General features: G+C 39.6%; 1 pseudogene; it reads left to right on the forward strand.

The window, feature by feature from the left end:
* The first annotated feature begins 7161 nt into the window (after positions 1 to 7161).
* Positions 7162 to 10271, forward strand: LOC119525828 (annotated as a pseudogene).
* Positions 10272 to 17597: the final 7326 nt, after the last annotated feature.

Below are 17597 nucleotides of genomic sequence, written 5' to 3' on the forward strand. Positions count from 1 at the left end.
TGTTGTACAAAATTCTGATTTTTCTTTCCTTGATTTTGAATGTAGCTGTAGACCTGTGCACTTCCCACACAATCATCTTTCCAAATGGAAAGGAGTATGAGTCTTGTCGTAACACCACATGTCACTTGGTTCCCATCCTTTGCAGTTTAGGGAGAGACATCAGAGAAGCTTGGCCTAGACGTTTTTTACTCTGGTTTGTTCCTAATAAGCACTTCTAGCTCTCTGTTTTAGAAATGATGTGCATTTTCTAGTGGAAGCCCACTTGTCAATTCTCTCCCTAGGCTCCAGCCCCTTCACCTTGTGTCAGTGTTCTGTGCAGTTAGTAATTAATAGTTTTTCCATCATATTTATATTCATAACTGCTACAGATGCCCAAATTTCCCATTCTGTCTTGACTAGTCATAGAACAGAGATGGAGTGAATCTGGCAGTTGATATTTCCATGAGTCTAAACATAGGTTGGTGTGCCCTTTGGGAGGTGCATTGGGGGATGTTTTGGAATAATCTTTAAGTGAGTGATTATAAGAATCAAGAACTGATGGGGGTATTCATGCCAACCACTTTTGTTAAGCCCAGAGCTGTCTCAAAACCTCTCTAGTATATATGTACACACACACACACACACACACACACACATATGGTGAGTACTGAGTAAGCACCACATGTATTTCATCCAGAGAATATTCAAAATTGTTTCTCTCTAATGGATGCATGCTAGCTATATGTATCTGCTGATCCATGAATATAGCATGTTTTTTTAAAAACTAATGTTCTTCATAGTAAAAATTGTATTAAACAGAAATAAAATTGTAATCATGAATCAACTAGTAAAAGTGCCCTTTATCATCCAATGGCAAGAAGAGCTACCTAAGTTATAGAGCACAGTACAAAATAAAAACGCAGATTCCTTTTGTTCAACAATTATTAAGCATTTCAAGATGGTGGCAGATGAGCATAAACCAAGGTTGGTGGCCTTATGTAGGTGTGCCCGTTCACACCCTGTGAAGCTCACCTTGTTTTATGGAATTTGGAAGGGGATTTATGGTAGAGAGATATTGACATAATAACAAATTGTTATGCTAATAAAAATAACTAGATTTGGGTATGTTGTGCTCTTGGTTGGCATGAGAAGTGGTCTCTAAATATTAGTCCATATGGACTTTGGATTTTCCTGCTCCATGAAATTGGGTGTATGGATCTACTATGGACAGGATACACAACTCCTGAGTGTCTGAACGTGAAATGTTCCCACTGGTTACCAGCACTCAGGATTATGCTCCACTTGTATCTGACCTTCCACCACCTGGTCAGGGAAAAACCCTGGTGTCCCCGTAGTATTCCAAGCTATAAAATAACAGTCTTGAATCTGGGAGTTGGGTGGGAAATAGAATCTCTTCCAGAAGAAAAGAGAAAGTAATAAGGAAAATTGGATTAAACAGAATTATCAACAGAATGGAAGACTTAGATGGAGAGGGAAGTCCTTACTCTAGCTTCATGACCTGAGTGTGTCCCCAAGGGGTTAAAACTGTGCAGAACCTCTGGCCACTTCTTGTTGTCAACAAAAAAAAAAATTAGGTGTATTGTTTCCTTCTTATTTTCTCCTGAGAGTAACATAGCCTTAGAATCAAAGTCTGCCAGGTTGGGTCAGCATGCAGTGGAAACTATGCCTCTTCTCATTTTCCCCTCCAGCCTGTGTTTGTGCATCAGGGAACAGTTGTACAGCAGGGAATTTTCTACAACAGGGACTGTTCATGTGCTGGTTTGTATATATGATGTCCCCCAGAAAAAGCCATATACTTTACTGCAATCTTGTATGGGCAGATGTATTAGTGTTGATTAGATTGTAATTCTTTGAGTGTTTCCATAGAGATGCACCCCACCCAATTGTGGGTGATGACTCTGGATAGTTTCCATGGAGGTGTGGGCCCACCCATTCAACATGGGCCTTGATGAGTTTACTGGAGCACTATATAAGCTCAGACAGAAGGAGCGAGCTTGCTACAGCCAAGAGGGACACTTTGAAGAATGCACTGGAACTGAGAGAGGAGTTGCAGTTTACAGAGACATTTTGGAGATGGCCTTTGAAAGCAGACTTTTGCTCTGGAGAAGCTGAGAGAGGACAAATGCCCCAAGAGCAACTGAGAGTGACATTTTGGAGAGAAGCTGAATCTTAGAGAAGAACGTCCTGGGAGAAAGCCATTTTGAAACCAGAACTTGGAGCAGACGCCAGCCACGTGCCTTCCCAGCTAACAGAGGTTTTCCGGACACCACTTGCCATCCTCCAGTGAAGGTATCCAACTGTTGATGCCTTACATTGGACACTTTATGGCCTTAAGACTGTAACTTTGTAACCAAATAAACTCCTTTTATAAAAGCTGATCCATTTCTGGTATTTTGCATTCCGGCAGCATTAGCAAACTGAACAGTTCACTCTGTGCTTTAATCTGGGCATACAAGTCCTTCAGGGAGAGACACGGTGTTGTTACTACAGAAGAAGCAGAAAAGGGTTTTGTTTATTTGTCAAAGAAATGCATTTTTCAAAAAAGATTATTTCTCAAATTGATGACAGAAAAGCATACATCAACCAAAAAGACTTAAATCCAGCAGAGCCATGGGATAGCATCTATAATGGGCTTGGCCCAGGGAAAATGGGTGATGAACAGGATGGTGGTTTTGATGGCTTCAATCCAGGATAGACAGCTGAGGAGAGAGATGGTGGCCATAATATCCCTGATCAGGAAAACAAGAGCTGATGACTGAGATAGCAGCCGTGATGGCCTTGATCCAGGGAAAACAGCCAATGACCAAGATGGCAGCCATGATGTCCCTGACCCAGGGAAACAGCCACTGGCTGAGATGCAGCCATGATGGCACAGGTAAAAACAGCTGATCATCAAGGTGACAGCCATGATGGCCTCAACAAGGGAAAACAGCTGATGACTGAGATGACAGCCATGTTGCACCAACCCAGGGAAAATAGCTGATGACCAAGATGGTGACCATGGTGGCCTGACCCAGGGGAAAGAGCTGATGAGTGAGATGGCTGCCATGATGGCCTCAATCCAGCAAAAATGGCTGATGAGTGAGATGGTGGGCACATTATCCCCAACAGAGTGAAAACAGCTGATGACAGAGATGGCAGCCATGAGGTTCCTGTCCCAGGGCAAAACAGCCAATAATCGAGGTAACAGCCATGTGTACTTTGATCCAGGGAAAGGAGCCAATAGCTGAGATGGCTGCCATGATGGCCTCAATCAAGGAAAAATGACAGATGAGTGAGATGGTGGCCATAATATCCCTGACCAAGTAAAACAGCCGATGACCTAGCTGGTGGACCATGATGATTCAGGTCCAAGGAAAACAGCCAATGACTGGGATGGCAGCCATGATGGTCTAGAACCAGGGAAAACTGCCGATGACCAAGATGGCAGCCTTGATGATCTAGAGTGAGGGAAAATAGCCAATGTCAGAGATGGTGGCCATGATGGTCTAGAACCAGGGAAACATCTGATGACTGAGATTGCAGCCTTGATGATCTGGAGTGAGGGAAAATAGCCAAAGACAGAGATGGTGGCCATCATGGCCTTGATCCAGAGAAAATAGCTGATGACTGAGATGGTGGCCATTATGGTCTCAGTGTAGATAAAACAGTCGGTGAGTGAGATGGAGGCTGTAATATCCCCAAGCCAGGGATAACAGATGATGACCAAGCTGGCAGCCATGATGATCCAGGTCCAGGGTAAATAGCCAATGACTGAGATGGTGGCCTTGGGGTCTAGAGTGAGGGAAAATAGCCAAAGACAGAGATGGCAGCCATGTTGGCCTCCATCCAGGGAAAATAGCTAATGACAGAGATGGTGGCCATGATGGCCTAGAACCAGGGAAAATAGCTGATGACAGAGATGGCAGCTATGATGGCTTCATCCAGGGAAAATGGCCAATGGCAGAGATGGTGGCCATGATGACCTCAATCCAGGGGAAAATAGCCAATGGCTGATATGGTAGCTGTGATGGCCTTGAACCAGGGAAAGTAGCCCAGAACTGATATGACTCCCATTATAGCCTCAATCCAGAAGAAACAGCTAGTGACTGAGACAGTGGCTATGACATCCTCAATCCAGGGAAAATAGCCAAAAAGTGAGATGGCCGTCATGTTGGGCCAGCCCAGGGAAAATGGCTGATGTCTAAGATGGTGGCTATGATGGCCTTGAACCGGGGAAAATAGCCAATGACTGAATTGCGGCCACGATGGTCCTGTCCAAGGGAAAAGTGGCTAATAATTGAGCTGACAGCCTGATGGCCTCAATCCAGGGAAAATAGTCAACAACCAAGATGGCAGCCATGATGATCCAGGTCCAGGGAAAATAGCAGAAAATTTAGATGGATGATGTTAGGTCAATCTGGGAAAAATGGCCAATGACAGAGAAGGCAGCCATGATATGGCCGCATCCAGGGAAAATAGCTGATAACTGAAATGATTTCCATGATTGCCTCAATTCAGGGAAAATAATGGATGACTGAGATGGTGGGGCTTGATGGCCTCAGAGCAGGAAAAACATTCAAGGAGGGGTCTAGAGTGTTATAGATGTAAAGAAAGTTCACTTCTCATGCAGCAAAAGTGCACATAGTTATTTTTTAACACTTTTATTTAGATATAATTCACATTCTAGAAAATTCACCCATTTAACGTGAACTATTCAATGACTTTTAATATATTGAGCATTGTGCAATCATCACAACAATCTTATAATTTTTATCACCCCCAAAAGAAACTGTGTCCCCATTAGCAGTCACTCCCCATTTTCATTTCCCCTTGCCCACCCCTAAGCAACTGCTAATCTAATTTTGATTACCATGTGTGCCGGTTTGAGTGTATTGTGTCCCCCAAATGCCATTATCTTAGTGGTCTTGTGTGGGGCAGAAGTTTTGGTATTGGTTAGATTTGCTTGAAATGTGCCCCACCCAGCTGTGAGTGATGATTTTGATGAGTTGTTCCCATGGAGGCGTGGCCCCGCCCATTCAGGGTGAGCCTTGATCAGTGGAGCTATATAAATGAGCTGACTCAAAGAGAGAAAACAGTGCAGCTGGAAGTGATGTTTTGAAGAGGAGCAAGCTTGCTAGAGAGGAACGTCCTGGGAGAAAGCCATTTTGAGGCCAGAGCTTTGGAGCAGACGCCAGCTGCCTTCCTAGCTAGCAGAGGTTTTCCGGACGCCATTGGCCATCCTCCGGTGAAGGTACCTGATTGCTGATGTGTTACCTTGGATGCTTTGTGGCCTTAAGACTGTAACTGTGTAGCGAAATAAACCCCTGTTTTATAAAAGCCTATCCATCTCTGGTGTTTTGCATTCTGCAGCATTAGCAAACTAAGACACCATGTATTTGCCTATTCTGGACATTTCATATAAATGGAATCATACACTATGTGGTCCCTTGTAACCAGTTTCTTTTATTTAACATAATGTTTTCAAGGTGCATCTGTATTGTAATTGTATCAAGACTTCATTCCTTTTTATTGCTGAATAATATTCCACTATGTGCATATGTCACATTTTATTTATACATTTATTTGTTGATGGGCACGCAAGTTGTTTCTACTTTGTGACTATTCTGAATAATGCTGCTATAAACATTCATGCACAAGTTTTTGAATGGATGTATGTTTTCAATTCTTTGGGGTGTATACTTCGGAATGGAATTAACAGGTCATATAGTAATTCTCTGTTTAGCTATTTGAGGAACTGCCAAACTGTTTTCCACAGCAGCTGCACCATGTTGCATTCCCCCAGCACTGTATGAGGGTCTCAATTTCTCCACATCCTCTCCAACATTTCTTATTATCTCTCTTTTTGATTATAGCTATCCTAGTAGGTGTGAAGTGGTATCTTGTGGTTTTTATGTGAGTTTCCCTTATGACTAATGATGTTGAGCACTTTTTTGTGTTATTAGCTATCTGAATGCCTTCTTTGTAGAAGTGTATTAAAAAATTTGCCCATTTTTAAATTGGGTTGTCTTTTTATTATTGAGTTGAAAGGCTTATTTATATATTCTAGGTATGAGTCCCTTATTAGATATGTGATTTGCAAATATTTTCTCCCATCCTTGGGTTGTCTTGTGACTTCCTTGAAGATATTATTTGGAGCATGAAATTTTTTCATTTTGATGAAGTCCAATTTATTTATTTTGTCTTTTGTCACTTGTGTTTATGGTATCTTATCTAATAAACCATTGCCTAATATGAGGTTATGATGATTTACTCCTATATTTTCTCCTATAAAAGTTTTATAGTTTTATCTCTTACAGTAAGGTTTACAATCCACTTTGAGCTAATTTTTGTGTATGGTGTGAGGTAGGGGTCTACCTTCATTCTTTTGTATGTGGATATGCAGTTGTGTCAGGATTTGGTGAAAAAGCTATTCTTTCCCCAATTGAATTGTCCTGGTACCCTTGAGGAAAATCAATTGCCCATAAATGTAAGGGTAATGAGTTCAGTTTTAGGCATGCTGAACTTGAGGTTCCTGTGCTCTGTCTCCCCAAGACTAAGCTACATATGTATGAAAACCATGTCTTCCACTTCTAATCCAGGAATCAGCACAGTGAACTCAATAAATAGTGGCTGAACTCTCATCTATGCAATCACAATCATGCTGGCTCATTATGCAAAGACTTGTACTCTCTGAAGAATATCACTCTTTGCTCTCACGAACGGACTGGATGGTTCTCTTTCTAGAGCAGCTTCTCTTTTGGGGACTCTCTTTCTCTTTATCTGATTCAGTCTGTTGCTCACAATTCTATTTTGCATAGTGACACAAACTGAAGAGAGCATTTTCGTTGTTCCCAAGAAAGGAAGTGTTACAAAGAGCACCCTGATGTTGCTCAGTTAGAAATCTCAGCTGATACAAGGAAGCAGTGCCAGTGGACACATTTGATTTTGGTCAGTCTATCCCCAGCTGGGATCTGAGGTGTGGTCTTTTTCTATAAAAGTTACATCAGGCTAGGGGAGAGCTGTTGAGTTGGTTTTCGAAGGTGGGTCCAGGCTGCAGCAGCTGTGTCTGCAGCCTCGGAGGCTTGGGAAGCCTCATCTATTTCAATGTCGCAACTGTCTTCATCACCTTTTGGTTACCAGTCACCTTCAGGCCATTCAAAGGAGGGGAGAAAAGGGAATATGAAGTCAGCCAAGCCCCAGGTGAACCACAATCAGCATGTGGGAAGCCAGTGGGCCATGAGCCCCTGCAATCTGCTCTCAATTCAGCTGCCTCTCCTTCCCAGGTATATAAGATCTATATTGAAAATGGACTCATATGCCTTAAACATAAAATAAGAAACACTGAGAAAAAGAAGCTCATATTGGAAGATTGTAAGGATCTCCTGAAGAATGGAGAGCAACTTAATCCAGACCAGTTGGAAACAGTAGAAAAATATGAAGAAGTGCTACATAACTTGGAATTTGCCAAGGAGCTTCAGAAAACCTTTTCTGGACAGAGTCAAGATCTACTTAAACTGCAGAAGAGGGCCCAGAGAAGGGAGCATATGCTAAAACTTGAGGTTGAGAAGAAAAAGCTTTGAACCATACTTCAAATTCACATGTATTGCAGAATTTGAGAACATGTACAGAAAGATTTCAAAGGGGGCTTGAATGGTGCAGTGTATTTGCTTTCCAAAGAACTTAAATAACTTATTAAATCTTCAAAACTGACCTCCCCTGAAGGAAATGAAAGGCTGAGTGTTGAGGACAGATGGAGCAGTTATCCTTGTACTTTTGGGACCTTCTGGAACTAAGTGAGAAAACAGTGGTAGGAACAACATACAAACACATGAAAGATTGACTGTCTAGATTGCTGAGCTCAGGCTATTTTGAAAGTTTCCCAGTTCCCCAAAATGTTAAGGGAAAAGAAATATTTGAGGAAGAAATGCTAATGAAATCAGAGAAGAAAGAAACAGTTATTGAAGGCTGAATTTGTCAGAGTCAAAGTCCCTTATGGAACTTGCACACAGCCGTAGATACAGCCACAAGAGTTTCTTAAGAGAGGCTAAGTGACAGAAGTAGATTATTCAAACAAACAAGATGAAGAGCAATCTTGGTAAGCAGATCTAGAAAACCAAATCTCCTCAAATGTTGGGATATGCTTACTGAACCTGATGATCAGGAGAAGAAACAGGGATCCTTCAAGTCCTATTAAGCACCAGGAGGTGGCAAAGCCTGCAGTTTACTTAGAACAGAGGAAACACGAGATTCCAAAATGCAGGTCCACTCTGCAGGAAGAGCAGAAGAAGCAGAAGACTTCCAAACCCAAGACAACTTCTAGCCAGTGAAAGCAAGAAACTTCTAAATCCAAAACAGGGTACACTCAAGAGGAGCAGAAAAAGGAGGAGACACCAAAGCCTTGGCCAGTAGAGCTGCAGAAAGAACAGCTTTCCAAAGAAGCAAACTCAAGTCTTGGATACCTTCTATGCAGAGTGAACAGGACATCCCCAAGTCATGGACCCCTCCCATTTGTGAAGAACAGGATTCAAGACAGCCAGAGACTCCAAAATCCTGGGAAAACAATGTTGAGGGTCAAAAACATGCATTAACTCCACAATCCCAGATTTCTCCAAAGTCCTGGGGAATAGCTACAAATAGCAAACCTCATACCAAATGACCAGCTTCTGTCCAGGAAGTTTAATACAGAACCCAAAGATGTGCCTAAGCCCATACATCAGCCTGTAGGTTCTTCCTCTACCTTTCCAAAGGATCCAGTATTGAGGAAAGAAAAACTGCAGGATCTGATGACTCAGATTCAAGGAACTTGTAACTTTGTGCAATAATCTGTTCTGGATTCTGACAAACCTTCAAGAGCAATTTCATCATCACAGCCACCTTCAGCTGCTTCAGGAAGCCCAGTAGCATTTACAGAACAAAATCTGCCCAGTCAAAATGATTTTCCTCAAGAGCCATTACAGCTATTTCTTCACCAGTTGCTTGCAACTCAAAAGCTTGCCTGGTTATTGCTGACCAAGCTTCTTCAGGATCTGAAACAGAGTTTATGACCTCAGGGACTCTTGAGGCATCTGTTCCCCCAAGCAAGCAACCATCTTCATCAGCTTCTCCAAATCCTCCCATGTCCAAGGACTCTGAACAGAGCTTCTAGTCATCCCCAGCAAGCAGTAGTTCAGTAACTATTAACAGACCACCCTTTCAAGCTATGCAGGCAGTGTTCAATATTAAATGCACTTCTGCCTCCATGGAAAGAACAAGAAATGAAAGTCTCCCCTTATTCACCTGGTAAAAGCAAAGTTTTACTATAGCAAGCACACAAATCCACCCCCGTGCCAAATGCCAGCTATACATGTAGACCAAACTGTTTTTTCCTCAAGAGACAGCAGCAAGTTATGGTCATGATGGAACTATTCAAGTAAGCAATGGTAGCCTTGCCTTTTATCCATCACAGATGAATGTATTTCCCAGATCCACTCAGCCTTTTGTCAATAACCCAGGATCTGTTAGAGGATGTACTCATGGTGGGCGATTACTAACCACCTCTTATTGGTCCCCTGGTGGTTGTAAAGGTTTTGATGTTTGTAGAGGACCTCCTTCAATTGCCAATGGAAATTATAGTCAGCTGCAATTTCAAGCTAGAGAATATCCTGGAACATCCTATTCCCAAAGGGATAATTTCCACAATGTTACAAGTGAGGAGGGACATCTGGTGGTCCTCAGGCATATTCAAGAGGGTGGAGTGATTCTTCTCAGGTGAGCAGCCCAGAAAGAGACAATGAAACCTTTCACAGTGGTGACTCTGAACAAGGAGAGTCCCGTAGCATGACTCCTATGGATGTACCAGTGACAAATCCCGCAGTCACCATACTCCGGTACACATCTATCCCCTGCCTCCAGAGATGCTAGTTGCCTTCTCAACAGCCAGAACGTCTAATCTGGTCCCTGGAAACTTAGACCAACCTATTGTGTTTCATCTTCTTCCGAACAACTTGGGAGAAACTTTTGATCTTCAACTTGGTAGATTTAATTGCCCAGTTAATGGCATTTATATTTTCATTTTTCACATGCTAAAGCTGGCAGTGAATGTGACACTGTGTGTGAACCTTATGAAGAAGGAAGCAGTCTTGGTTTCTGCTTATGCCAACGATGGGGCTACAGACCATGAAACTGCGAGCAATCATGCAGTTCACCTCTTCCAGGGAGACCAGATATGGTTACATTTGCATAGGGGAGCAATTTATGGGAGTAGTTGGAAATGTTCTACATTTTCAGGCTATCTTCTTTATCGAGATTGAAATTCAGTACAGAATTGACAATAAAAGGAAGGTGTTCTAATTAGTGGGATTAAGGAAAAAAGCAGCTGTCACCCTCATGAATGACTGGTTTAGGAAAATGTTTTCATTCTTAGAGGAAGGAGGAGGTCCTTTTTCCCCCCTCCCTGGAGAAAAATTTCAAGCTGAATGACAATTAGCACTAATCTGGCACCTTATAAATTGTGATGTAGCCTTGATAATCAACCTGTGAATGTGTATTGTTTGCACTTAATCCATAACTGTGTTAACATTCAGCTTCCTAAACTGATTGCCTCAAGTTCAGGCTAATTACGATAACTTGTTGTACCTCAATAAAAATAATTATAAGCAAAAAGAAAAAGTTATATCAGAGTTTCATATGAGTCCCAGACCCAATATCTTTCTGTGGTCGAGCCAAAGTTAGAGAATCTAAGCTGCTATCAGAATTCAGCAGCTCAGAGTGTTCAGTGACTGGAAAGGAAAGCCCTAAAAGAGCCCACTAATTAAAGATAAATCATGAATGGCTGGAAAAACTGCAGACATTTAACCAAGAAATGGCAAAACTTTCTGCAGATCGTTGTCTTGAAGGATCTCATTTGTCGCTGCCACGGGTGTGCGTGCCGCACAGTTATTTTAGTTATTAGTTTCCCAATGGGTTTATGCATGTCTGGAAAAAAAATCCCATATTTGAGAAAACACGTAGCACGCATGGTATGTGACTGCATTCACTGTTGCTGAGTCGCTACATATTTTTTTTTCCTGCTTTTGGTCCCTTGCTCTTACTACAGGCCAAATCTAATGCAAAGCCTGGCTTTGTGCATTTCCACAGTATTGACTCTTTCCTGATGTCTCTTGCTATTTAGGAGAATTTATGCTCTGGGGTTAATTGAGGTTCCCAAGTCTCCACTGGATCATGCAGTCAAGAAAACTGCCTGAAGACCACAATCTACCATGTTGTAAGGCAAAGTCTTCCTGGGTAGTCTTATGCAGAGCAAACATTTTTTATTTTTTTAAAGGAACATCATTAATCATCCACTTTTGCATAGACTGAAATTACTTTCAGTTGAGTGGAAATGCAGGAGCTCAAGAAGCTTCATTAGGGCACAAATGTCATCTGGTTGTTGCACTGTCCCAGGATCCTGGCTGCAATTCTAGGGACATCCATGGGGGCTGAGCTCTCTGTCACAATCAGAGGGACATTTTGTGACCGAGGACCCAATTTAGAGATGCTCTTCTTTGAGCAGTAATGGAAATGTTTTTAGACGTCTGGAAAAGCAACAGAGGTCACCTTGCCATTGGAATATGTACTTCAAGTTGGATGAATGAAAAAAAAAAAAAAGGAGAAAGGAAAAGGAAAGTATCCTGGGAAACATGTTTTCTGTTAAACAATTTTGAAGCATTTCTTTGAAAGGGAATGTTAGAAATTTAGCCCAAGGATACCTACTTCTTTTCCAGTGTATATATGAATCACTGTGTAAGCACATCCCAAAATGAATGTAGCATAAACAGTAGTGACACCACACCAATAACAAGCTCCACTGGGCTCTGAGTCCTGTCCTGACTTTCTTGCATAAATAGAAGGAAATTACGGATATAATTCCCTCAGTTGAATAAGACATGATGTTTCCTGGTAGCTCCCAAAGAAGGAGCATTTGACAGCATAATCTGGGCACTGATGCACTGATTAAAAATCTCCAGGAGATTCATGAAAATGTCTTTAAGAACTACATATGGCCGTGGCTTAATGTGATAGAACAGTTTCATGCGCATGTCAAAATATAAATTTCCACCAAATAACAAGCTTATTCTCTTCCAGCAAAAACGCACTGCAGGGCTTTCCTACTAAGTGCCAACTTTAATGAAAAAAGCTCCTTCTCATCATCAGCAATCCCAGTTTCTCTCCGGTGTCTAATTTACCTGCTGAATAACCCCAGAAGACAGGCCTCCTGCATGTTTTGGCATTGAATAAATATTTGTTAGATGAATGGGACACATTTTTCAATGAGACAAATCCAGAAAATGTAATGTATTTTTTTCCTGTGGTGCATAAATCTTCATTAAATCATTTTTTTTCCTGTATTCATTTTTGCAGAAGGACTTCATGGTATAAATAGACTTTTCTGTAGGACGGCAGTTCTCAATGAGGTCCATGGAGCTCTGAGGGTGCCCAAGACTCTTTCAGGGGTACTGTGAGGTCAGAATAATTTCACAATTATATTAAGACATTACTTGTCTTTTTCACTGGTTTGACATTTACCTGATGCTGCAAAAGTAGTGCTTTATCACAAATTATGGCAGTGGCACCAAGCTGTATTAGTTATTACATTCTTTGCTGCAATGCACTAACAGTTTAAAAAAATTAAAGTTAGTTTCTCTTAAAGATGTCCTTCATGAAACAGAATTAATTTTACTTCATTTCTATCCTTGAGGAAACATCTTTTTAAAGCCGGGACACCATTTTTGCTAGAATGAACAGATGATAGACAAACTATGATTCTTTGGATTAGGATGTTTGCCAGACATTTTCTCAAAAATGAAGTGTGCCTGTCACTCCAAAGAACACAACTAGTACTATTTGTTGACAAAGATAAATTTTTATTTTCGAGAGAGAAAAAATAGAATTTTGGTAAATTTGTATCCAACGCTGTGAACTAGACAGCTTCACAATATATAAAGACTGTTTGCTACCAGATCAATAGCAATATTAACACATATGATTTTAAAAATATTGTTTGATGAAATTTGTCAACATCTGCTAGATTTCAAAACTTAGGGAACAGATATTCTCTAAATGAATAATGTCTGATATTACAAAAACATGCATAGTGCTTCGGTTTGCTAAAGCTGCTAGAATGCAATATACCAAAGTGGATTGGCTTTTATAATGGGGATTTATTAGTTTACAAATCTACAGTTTTAAGGCCATGAAAATGCCCAAATTACAGCATCAACTGGATGATACCTTCTCTGAAGAAAGGCCACTGGCATCCATTTTCCTCTGCCAGACAGCAAAGAACATGGCTGTATCTGCTGGTCCTTCTTTTCTAGATTTCAATGCTTTCAGCTCCTGGCTTCAGTGGCTTTCTCACCTCCTGTGGAGTGTTTCCTCTAAGTTTCTCTGGGTGTTCCTCTCTCTGAGCTCTCTTGGCTTTTTTCTTTTGTTCTCGTAAAGGACTCCAATAAAGAAATAAGGTCCACCTTGAGTTGGGTGGGTCACATCTCAATTGAAATAACCTAATCAAAAGGTCCCACCCACAATAGGTCTGTCCCCACAAGAATAGATTAAAAGAACATGGCCTTTTCTGGGGGTACATAACAGCTCAAAACCAGCACTCATGGATAAAAGATTTCCTCAAAATACAAGATAAACCAATGGAATTTATAGCAGCCAAGTAAGAAATTCATTGATAATGATTTCAGATTCCATATGGCAACTGAATTTAAGAAACCAGCACTTGGGGTTTGGTGCCCTGTCAAACCATAACTACACGAAAAGGCTATTAAAATACTCAGCCCTTTTAAATTACATATTTGGGGCCAAATTTGCTTGATATGGCAACCAAAATAATGTATTTCAGGAGATGTATACAGAAGAAGATATGTAAATCCAGATGTCTTCTATGATGCCAAACATGAAGAAGATTTGAAAAAATGTAAAACAATAGTATTCTTTTCAGTATTCTTTTTTGTCTTAGAAAACATGATATATTAAATTGTTTACCCTGATTTAGATCTGTTCTTAAGCTTACTGTACATTCCTGTGGGTGTTCATAATGGGTGTCCATTATGAATAGGACATCTTGAGGATTTTAGTTTTAGTTGAGGTTTGGCCCAAGCAGATGAAGTTGGTCTTAACCCACATTACTGGAGTCCTTTATAAGAAGGAGAAATTCAGACATAGTAGGAGAGAAAGCTGCAGGGAGGAGCTAGAAGCTGGAAGTTAGTTGGAACCCAGAAGAGAAAGGAGAGGACATTACATGTGACGTGAGGTGTAGAACCAAGCCAAGGAACCCTGAGGTTTGTGACAAGCCAGCACCAGAGCTCTACTGACCCTGGAAAGAAGCAAAACCGTGAGCCAAAAAATTCCTGTTGTTTAAGCCAACCCATCGTGTGGTATTTGTTATAGCATCTCTGGCAAACTAAGACACAAAATATAGTCATTTTCATTAGCATTTGTTATCTGTCAATTTGTGGTTTTTAAATAAATGAATAAGTACATTTTTAGTCTCAACTTTAATTTCTCCAGTGGCACATATGGATGGATAAAATCTATGTAAACAAAACTCAGAGTCCTCAAAAGGTTTTTAAGAGTGTGAAGAGATACAGGGCAGTTTGAGAACTAGTGCTGTAAAATATCCTTAATATGTCGGCATAGCTTTTATAAATGTCTGTCCATTGCACCATCTCTACAGATATGCTTTGGATCTTACACCTGCCCTGAAAGAGTCATATTTCTTTTGAGAGTTTACACTCCAACCTAGAAACTAAAGTGTTACTATCTTATGAGTTAATCTCCTCTTCTAGTCAATGCTTTCCTACTGATACCAATACAACTAGCCAGCCATTGTGCTCAATTTATACTAGGCACTGCAAGTACAAAAACAAATAAAAAATAAAAACAAAATGCTTAATTCTCCCAGCTGAACACAAGGGGAGTGACTTCCTCATTCCTCCATCTCTTAGTATTTACTTTAGAAAACCTATATTTGTAAATGCTCTCTCTGTCCTTTTGAGACGTGATCAAGGAAAACATCACAGCCCCAAACTCCCAGCTTCCTGGGAAGCGATTAGTGTAACTTCCAGGGGACTCTTAGATCCAAACTATAAAACTTCCTCTGAAATATCTTGAGAATGTGTATGTGGTGGATTGTATCTACTTAGCCACTAAAAAGTGCGAGATCTCTTTGTTCTTGCAATCTCCTTTTTTTTTTTTTTTTTTTTTTTTTTGTGGTGCATCTTGTTCTGGTTTAATGCTTACTCAATGATAAAATTGATTTTATTTCTCTTCCACCTTGCTGGAGAAGCTTCCTGGGTTGGAAGATTTTCTTTTTAAATTATATTTCCCCAAAAGCACTCAGCTGATGACTCTGCATGAATTACATCCTTTGAACACCACAACTGCCTTTGGACAGAAGAGATAGTATCAAGATTTGACCAGCTAAGAAACTGGAGCTTAGTAATGTTAAATAACCTGCCCACTGCCACTTAACTAAGAAGAGGTTTACCTTTGCACAGTCAGCATTTTTAATCTCTGCACTAGTATGCATTCTCAGCAAAAGAGTCTCTACTATTCAATGAATTACAGATGTTGAAAGTTATACATGAAAAATACAGGTTAAGAGAATTACACATGTAAATGTGTAATTTATCTATACCCCAGGTGGTTTCTAATTGGGAGATATATATTATTGAAATACATAAGGAAATTCATCAAAATGCTCTTATTAAAACAATTCAAAAATGTACTCCATGTTCCAATGACAAATCTAATCAAACATTCAAAATATTTTCCTGGTCATTAACATTTCAATCTTAACAAGTAATCTTGTGTTTTTGTATCCGTAAATAGCAGTTTCTGATGAATCTTTCTTAAGCTGTGATAAAATTAGTAACCTTCTTCCTCCCAATTTTTATTTTTATAATACCCCTTTTACATTTTCAGGATCGCATAATGTAATTAAGTCTTTTGTGCTGTGTTGGTTGAATTCCAAAAGTTTTAACCCAATAAAAAGGTATTGAAATATTATGTAAATGCTATTCATTTTAAAATTTTAATTGGATTCATATTAATGGAAATGTATTCCTACATCATTCAAACTTTGCGGCTAAACAAAGACTCTTCCAAATGTCAAGGTCTGTAGGATTCTGTTAATTTATTCTCAGTTCTCCTCTCTTCTTCGGCTTGGTGCTATTTCTTGGTGACCTGTTCTAATGTTTCTTTTATTTCTTTTCATTCAAATGGACTTTTTCCTTAAGAATTACTTTTTTCATTTAAAAAGTAGGTTTGAGGGGAAGATGAAGCTAAATATCCCTGTTTAATTCTGTTGCTTGATGTTAGGGATGCAATGCTAGATTTTTTCCAATAAGTCCTAATCTACATACATCAAAATGCATGATCTTACATTTGCTTTAGTATATTGCTTAATCAGTTTTGGTGAATGCATATAAAGACATAAATATTCCCATCACCCAGAAAATTCTCTCATGCTCTTTCCCAGTGAATTTCCCCTAACTCTGCCAAGAAGCAACTGGTGATATAATTTCTATCACTATAGATTATTCTACAAATTCATAAAATTTGCACATAGTATATGTGCATTTTTTTCTTCTTTCACGAGGCATAATATTTTTGAGATTTATCTCTGCATTTGAGCCCTTTGTTAATATTTTATTCAATGCCTGTACATTGATATTAATAAGCAATGCTGGTCTGCTTTCTCTTTTTCTATATTATCTTCATCAGTTAAAATATCGATGTTTTTTGTGTGGGGGGAAACAAATTGGAGGTTTGCTTTATTTTCAGTATTATGGAACCATTTATGGAGCCCTGAGGCTACTTGATGTTTGAAGTTTCCATCGAATTCCCCTGTGAGAACCTCTCAGCTCGTGCTTCTTTTGTGGCATACGCAGACACGTTGAAAAATTTCTCCATAACTTGTGCTGAAATTTGTTGTTTGAAGATTTCTGTCTACAATGGTGTCAATTGAGGTAAAATGTATTTCCCTAGGAAATATTTCACATCATCTATATTATCAAATTTGTGGAGAAGTCTTCAAAATAATCTAACTATAGCATACATCTTCAGTGCTAAATTTTGTCCTTTCATATTTTGCATATTTGTACCCTTTGCTTTATTTCCTTAACAAGTAAGCTAATGGTTTGTGTACTTTTAGCTAAGCATATTTTGATTTGTTCATTGTCTATTTTTAAAATCTCTTTCTCACTAATCCTGAGAGATTTGATTTTGCATTTTGGACTTTCTCCTGCGATTTATTCTTTTGGCAAAAATATACAATATTTGTGCAATTACAGTGCATTTTCAGTTTTGATTCTTGGTTTTTGTTTTCTGTTGGGTTTTTTTGGTGTGTGTGTGTGTAGTATGCATGTGGTATTTGTATGTATACAGTGGAGAGCAAATTGGAAGGCACTTTTAAAAAAAATTCTTTCTTTCACTTATTTTAGTGTTTTCACCTATTTGAGTCGGGAATTTAGTTCAACTGTTTTCAATATTTTGCTTTTATTGATAAACAGGCTTAAGGCTATATGTATATTTTTCTGATCACTGCTCTAAGTATATCCCACAGAGCCTGATGTGGTATTTTCATTATT

The sequence above is a fragment of the Choloepus didactylus genome (assembly GCF_015220235.1).
Source record: "Choloepus didactylus isolate mChoDid1 chromosome X unlocalized genomic scaffold, mChoDid1.pri SUPER_X_unloc1, whole genome shotgun sequence".
NCBI classification, from domain to species: Eukaryota; Metazoa; Chordata; class Mammalia; order Pilosa; family Megalonychidae; genus Choloepus; species Choloepus didactylus.